We start from the raw sequence: 7,513 nt of genomic DNA on the forward strand, positions 1-7,513 counted from the left end.
GCAGGTTTTTCTTGGTACATAAAACCCTTGACCTCCTATCAGATGTGATGTTTAGGTTGTTGGGCAGACTTCAGTATATGTGGGTGGGTGGGTGGGGCATGGAACAATCAGCCAAATGAGCTCTTGTGACATTCATGCAGCAATGATCACTGAATGGTGAGGGTGAGGTGGGAATGTCTTCCTCATAGTCTTGTGAAAATGAGGGCTGTTTGAGGGGCTAAAGTTATCAATTGGTCAGAGCTTGTAATAAGTTGTCAGACATCTATGTGGGGCCCCATCACATCACCTGCCAGTTTCCTCCTCAAACCCCTCCCCAAATCCATGTAGACATTAACACTTAGGAATCAGGATTACAGAAAAACTAAGGACTTAAGACTTGATTTTCATAGAACTTTTCCTGTGTAGATTTTCTTATTTTAGAACTTCGAGAAAAAAGTGAGCAAAGAGTTTTATATAGGTCCACAGTTTTGGATCTTCTATGGGTAATAGTCATCAAAGTCACATTGTGTTAATTAATTTAGAACCTTTCTTCTGATGACATACATAACCTTAGTGTTAGTGAGAGGAAAGCATAAATTCTCTTACATAACCAAACCACTTGGCACCAAGTCAGTTCCAAATCATGGAGGCCCCATGTGTATCACAAGACTGTGCCATAGGATTTTCTGTGGTTTATTTTTTGGGGAAGCAGATGACCAGGCCTTTCCTCAGATGCATCTCTGCGTAGACTTGAACCTTCAACCTTTCAGTTAATAATGGAGTGTTTTACTCATTTCTATCACTTAGGGACTCTGTTACATAACTGGGTAATGTTGTTGTTAGATGCTGTAGAGTCTGTTCTGGCTCATAGCAACCCCATGTGACAGTGTAAAACTGCTCCAGAGTTTTCTTGGCTGTAAAGTTTACAGAAGCAGATCTCCAGATCTTTTCCCCACAAAGCAACTGGGTGAGTTCAGACTATCAACTTCTTGGTTTGCTGTTGTTTTGTTAAGTGCTGTCAAGTCATCTCTGACTCATAGTGACCTTATGTATAACAGAAGGAAACACTGCCCAGTCTTGTGCCAGCCTTACGATCCTTGCCATGAGTCCATCATTGCACCCACTGTGTCAATCCAGCTTGTTGAGGGCCTTCCCCTTTTTCTTTGACCCTCTACTTTACCAAGCATGATGTCCTTCTGACAGCATGACCAAAGTAGGTGAGACAAAATCTGGTCATTCTCACATCCAGGACAGATTTGTTCGTTCTTTTCTTTTGGCAGTCCATAGTATTTTCAGTATTCTTCAGTAACAACACTGCAACTCAAAAGAATCAACTCTTCTTTGGTCTTCCTTATTCGTTGTCCAGCTATCACATGCATATGAGGCCATTGAAAATACCATGGCTTGAGTTAGAAGCACCTTAGTCTTCAAGGAGACATCTTGGCTCTTCATCACTTGAAAGAGGTCTTTTACAGCATATTTTGCCAGTGTACCATGTCATCTAATGTCTTGACTGCTGCTTCCATTGGTGTTGACTGTAGAACCAAGTAATATTAAGTTTTTGACAACTTCATTCTTTTCTCCATTTATCATGATGCTGTTTATTGGTCCAGTTGTGAGGAGTTTTGTTTTCTTTATGTTGAGGTGTAATCCATACTGCAGACTGTAGTCTTAATCTTCGTCAGTAAGTGCTTCAAGTCATCCTTACTTTCAGGAGGAAAATTGTGTCCTCTGCATATTGCAGGTTGTTAATTAGTCTTCCTCCAATCCTGATGCCACGTTCTTCTTCATGTAGTCCAGCTTCTCAGATTATTTGCCCAACATAGAGATTGAATAAGTATGGTGAATGGACACAGTCCTGACACACTTCCTTCTTGATTTTAAACCATGCAGTGTCCCCTTGTTCTGGTTGAATGACAGCCTCCTGGACTATGTACAGGTTCCTCATGAGTACAAGTGTTCCGGTATTGCCATTTTTCTCAAGTTATCCATAATTTGTTATGATCCACACAAGAGGGATATGATTGTTGATATCAGATGGATCTTGGTTGAAAGCAAAGAATAACAGAAAGATGTTTACTTGTGTTTCCTTGACTATGCAAAAGCATTCAATTGTGTAAATCATAACTTTTCTGTTAGCAGCTTAATTACTTGTACCACCAGGCCTCCTTAGTTGGAAATAAGGTGCCTAGATTGATTTTGAGTCTTCTGGACTGAAGGGGATCTGATGGTGCAGTACATAAGGCATTTAACTGCTAACCAGAAGGTTGGTGGTTCAGTTGGCTGGCGGTTCAAACCCACTAGCTGCTCTGTGGGAGGAAGATGAGGTAGTCTATTTCCATAAAGATTTATAGGCTTGGAAATCCAATGGGGGTTGCTATGAATGTGAATTGAAGATGGCAGTGGGTTTTGTTTTTGGTTTCCTTTTGACTGATCCCCAGGTGACAAAGCTTTAGTAAGGCAGAAAAATTATTATTTCTGTGTTGTAAGACAGATTTGGAAGTCAAGAAATGTTGCTGAGCCTCTAGCAGAAATTGCATAAGAAACAATTTTTCAGATGTCATGGACATTCTATAGAGTGTTTAAAACAGAAATTGTTTAATAAACAAGATTTTATGAAATTGTTGAGAGTTGAGATCATCTGCCCTAAAGAAGGAGGTGGAATGAGGGTTTACAATTTAAAAATATTTCTGCAGCTTTCATGTTCTGACACTGAAGTAATCCTTTATTGAATCACAGCTTCTCTGGTGTTGAAGTCTTGGAAGGTAGAGAGTCCATTTCTCTTCCATATTCTTACATTAGAGTTGTTCATTTCTTTCAAATAACCTCAGTGTCTCTTGGTTGCTATTAAGTTCTCATTTGCCATCGTCGCTATTGGTGGCTCATCCTAGTTCATCCAGCATATCTGTGTCTCCAGGGATGAAATGGTCTATGTCTTCCATTTTATGTCACCACAATTAGGACTTTGCTAAATGTTTTAAGTCTGTTGTTTTCTCTTGGAGCACTGGGACTCAAGCTCAGCTGCATGTTGGCATCTTGTAGAAGCTGAAATGCTAGATTGTGATACAAGCTGCCTGGGATATGACCCGTCAGGCCAGGGTTTTTAAAATTGTCCCTGTGGATTCTCAAGTGTAGTAAGGTTTGAAAGCCACTGATGGAGACATTGGAAGGCTTTATTTTTCCTCTCACTATCCTGGGAGATTGAGAATATGCAGGAGATCTTTGAAGCATTGCTCATAGTTAGGCCTGACTTGGCAACATCTGTGCCTTGTGAAAACAGTTGTCATGATTTGCTAGAGAGATCTGTGGATAAAATGAACTCTTGGGGAAATTTATATTTTGTTGTGGAAGAAAGAGAGAGTAAATTAGAGAGGCAAAAGATGTTGTCTGTCATGCTCATTTCCAAAACTAAATAATGTATTTGGTCACAGTATTGCTGTTAGAGCAGTGCTAAGAACTAGATGTAGGCCCAAGGACGAAATTAAAAATATTAGTTGACAGTACAATGCTTGACACTAGTCCTGAATACTGGATTATGGAGCATTCTGTGGGGAGGAGCCAGGTAACAGGGGAGTACTTGGTGAATTGAGAAGTTCGATGCTTCAGTATTTTAGTAGTGTATGGCTATACCTAGGTTATTGTTGTCATTAGTTGTTGTTGAGGCAGTTCTTGGTTACAACGACCCCATGTGTGCAGAGTAGAATTGCTTTGTAAGGTTTCCAAGGCTGTGACCTTTTGGAAGCAGATTGCTAGGCCTGTCTTGCAAGGCATCTCTTGGTGAGTTTGAACTACTAAGCTATATGTTAGTAGTTGAATGTTTAACCATTTGTGCCATGCAGGGACTCCTCATCATATTTGCATAGATTCTGAATAGATTTTCTAGACATCTTCATATAACTACATGTTGTGTATGTTTAGTTTTCTTTTTTCTGGGTTATAATTCTTTGAAACCTACATTCCACAAATTATCTGAGAATTGGTGTGGGATTGGACACCTGTTTCTTTCTGAAGATACTTATCAGATTCTTGATGAAATGGGAATTTCTGTAACCCAAACATCTGGGAGCTCAGAAGCTGTCTTTGAAAGTAGAGTACGGCAAAGTTCCTGAGTGCAGGTGGAAAACACAGAACCTTATTCACTGAGTTAACCCTGAGATGCCAACACCAGACTTTGGGGGCAGGGAGGGCATGCTGAGGTAAAGGCTGAGGTCAGGCATTGTTGTGTGTCATGCAATTGATTCTGACCTATGGTAACCCTATATGACTTCCTAGCCTAGGCTTTAATCTTTTTGGAGCATATCTCCATGTCTTTCTCTACTGAGTGGCTGGTAGGTTTGATCACCTGGCCTTTTAAGTTATCAGCTGGGTTCTTAACTATTGCACCACTAGGGCCAGCTAGGTTTGCTCAATCTCCCAGGACACTGAGAGGAAACATAAAGGCTTGCAATGTCTCCATCAGTGGCTTTCAAACCTTACTACACTTGAGAATCCACAGGGACAAATTTAAAAACCCTGCCTGACGGGTCATATCCCAGGCAGCTTGTATCACAATCTAGCATTTCAGCTTCTACAAAAACTTGCTGAAAATTTGTTCTCCATGTGAGTCACAGAAACAAGCTCTATCCGGCAAGGTCAGAAGACTGATGCAGCCTAATTTTTAGTAAGAACAAATGTTTTGCACATGGGACTGCTGTTGTGGGATCATTGCAACAGATTGAGTGGGAATGGGGAGATGACAGCTCACTGAGGTGCCCTAACCCCTCCATCTTGGTCACAAGACATTGGAGTCATCATATTGAGCAAATTTTAACCGAGCCTCTGTTACATTAGGAGACTGCTGTTCCAAGAACCTCAGAGGAACAGTGAGGTGTGTGCAGGGTAGTCCTTGTCCCTGGGAGCATTTGCAACAAAACTCGTTTTAAAACTGTACCATTTAATGTCATTTAAAAAGATATTAGGAAAAGCAGCCACTGAAGCATAGGGTAGGGGGTGCAATGGAGGTTCTGTGTAGAATGATTAAAGCATCTGGCTGCTAACTAAAAGATTGGCAGTTTAAACGTACCTTCTTTTCCATGGAAGAAAGATGTGGCAATCTGCTGCCATAAAGATTATAGCCGTGAAAATCCTATGGGCAGTTTTACTCTATAGGGCCCCTATGAATCAGAATCAACTCAATGGCAGTGGATTTTATTGGGCACACCCAGATTCAATTACCTGCTGTTGCATCTCAAGTTGAACAGGTTTCACTGGTATTTCTAGGTAGAGTAGGAAGTAAGGCCTGGCAATCTACTTCTCGAAAATCAAAACAGGAGGATCACCAGCGTCCACTTTGTAACCCATCATGGTGATGGTGCAGGACCAGGCAGTATTTTATTGTGCCTAGGGTCAATGAGTCATGGGCTAACAGAAGTATCGAAGTATAGTGTATGCATTTATTTATAAAAGATATTTAGATTTATATATGAATATGTAAGTGGTTTTTCATGTGTTGGTCCCTCAGCAGTGTAAAGTTGGATAGTCCTGAAATTTGAGATGTGCCCTCACAGAGTTAAAGAAGTGACTTGAAATGCTATGAAGAACATGGATTTCGGGCTACAGGATAGGATCACTTGGTTCTCCCATGGGTTTTTCAAATGTTAATGAAGTGAACAGCTCAATCATACAACTTTTGTGCTGTTTCTTAGTAGCATTTATATTAAAGTGTACAACAGAGAGGAAATAAAGTCTTTGTTTTTTATGTGAAAATTGGAAAAGGGAGAATAATACAATTTTCTGAGGTGCTGAGTTTCTTGAAACTGTGTATGTAATTTGGGTTCTCAAATATTAATGTTTTCCAAGAAAAATAGCTTAATCTGAGATTCTGATTTCTTTTAAAGGGATGGCTTAAATAACAAGTTTGATCAGAAGTCGTGATTTAAGAAATAGTCCTAGGTGTGTTTATTTGATCTCAGTGGTGTTAATGTATTAAACATAAAATTTTTATCATCATTTAAAAGCTTATTATTTGTACTGGCAAATCAGGAGGTTCAAGAAACAGACTACCTATCCCAGAAGTAAGTTTTATTTTGTTGACAACATAACATAGTCAAGAAGGCATCAGACCACATGAATGATGAGGTAGAAGGACTAGATTTAGTTATAACAAATGCTAAAACCTTACTCTTATGGTTAAAGGATAAAATGGGGGCAAAAAAACCCCTGAAAACAAAACAATGGGGTTTAATTTTAACCAGTGAAATTACAAAGATAAGAACAAACTAGAAAAATAAGACAGTTACTCTATGAAAAGATCATAAATAGGTAAAACTAGAAGACCCTTTAAGACGTAAGAAGAATGAAGGAAATGAACACACACCTTACAAAGAGAAAACTATTTTATATGAACTTATGGTGTAGTGTCAGTTTTACTGCTAACCAGTAGGTTGGCGGTTCAAACCCACAGCCACTCTGAGGAAGGAAGAGTGGGCATTCTACTTCCATAAAGATTTACCGCCTGAGAAACCCAAATGGGGTCGCTATAAGTCAGAATCAACTCGATCGCAGCGAGTTTTTTATTTTTATGGCTATATATTTAACTTGAGCTGTATGTAATAAAAATGCCAGGATACAGTTTTATTTATCAAATCAGTTGAGTACACCATTTTTCTCTTAGCTGATGGATGAACGTGCTTTGAAAAATATCTAGAGCTTTAACCAGAAATAAGTCATTCCTCCTATTGGGATATCCCTAATGGTGTAATATCCTACACACTGAAAAAGACTTGGGACACATATTCATTGGACCATTATGAGTGACAAGCTATAAGAGTAAGGATTTTGTAGCCACTTCTGTTCGTGAACAGTGTGCAGTTACGTTGAAGTAAAATAGATATTAAAAAAAAAAAAAAAAAAAAAAACTCTATGAAGTTGCTTAAAGAGTAATTATTTAAAAGCAGAAAACGTTGCACAGAAGAAGTCTGGGAAGAAATAGACCAAAACATTAATAGTACTCTTTTTCAAAAACTGTGGTTCAAACTGAAGCAACTTGTTTTATTTAGATGAAATTTAATATACAGTGAACCATACATATTTAAAATGTACATTTATATTACACCCATGAAATCACTTGTCCTTTTTAAGTTAATACCTCCATTACTACTCCAAGTCCCCAGCAAATCCTGGTCTAGATCTCCCCCGCCCCTTCTTTTTTTTCCCCTAGATTTCCTATTTTCTGTCCTAGATTTCTAATCCATTAGAAATTTCCTTTAGCATTGAGTAACAGAGACCCTCTATCTGCCCCCAAAATAGTAGCTTAAACACTCAAGGTTTTAATCTCTTTATTAAAAATAAAAAAATGTGAAAATATAGGCATTATTGAGGAATTGAAAATCCTTCTGCTGTATGTACTCCATACTTCCTACATATTGACAGTCCTCCTCCTGGCCCAGAATAGCTACTGGAGCACCAGCCACTCCATCTATGTTCTGGGCAGTTGAAAGGAGGGAAAACATGCCCCATGTACCTTTTATATATATATATATATATATATATAATT

The 7,513-nt window shown here is 38.9% G+C and overlaps 1 protein-coding gene across 1 annotated transcript in view; it reads left to right on the forward strand.

Annotated features, from left to right (window-relative positions):
- Positions 1–7,513, forward strand: part of TRIM71 (tripartite motif containing 71) — an 87,730-nt gene that overhangs the window by 64,434 nt on the left and 15,783 nt on the right. The window lies entirely within an intron of this gene.

This window comes from Orycteropus afer, unplaced genomic scaffold (genome assembly GCF_000298275.1).
Source record: "Orycteropus afer afer isolate SDZICR_OR568_19922 unplaced genomic scaffold, OryAfe1.0 scaffold00218, whole genome shotgun sequence".
Lineage (NCBI taxonomy): Eukaryota > Metazoa > Chordata > Mammalia > Tubulidentata > Orycteropodidae > Orycteropus > Orycteropus afer.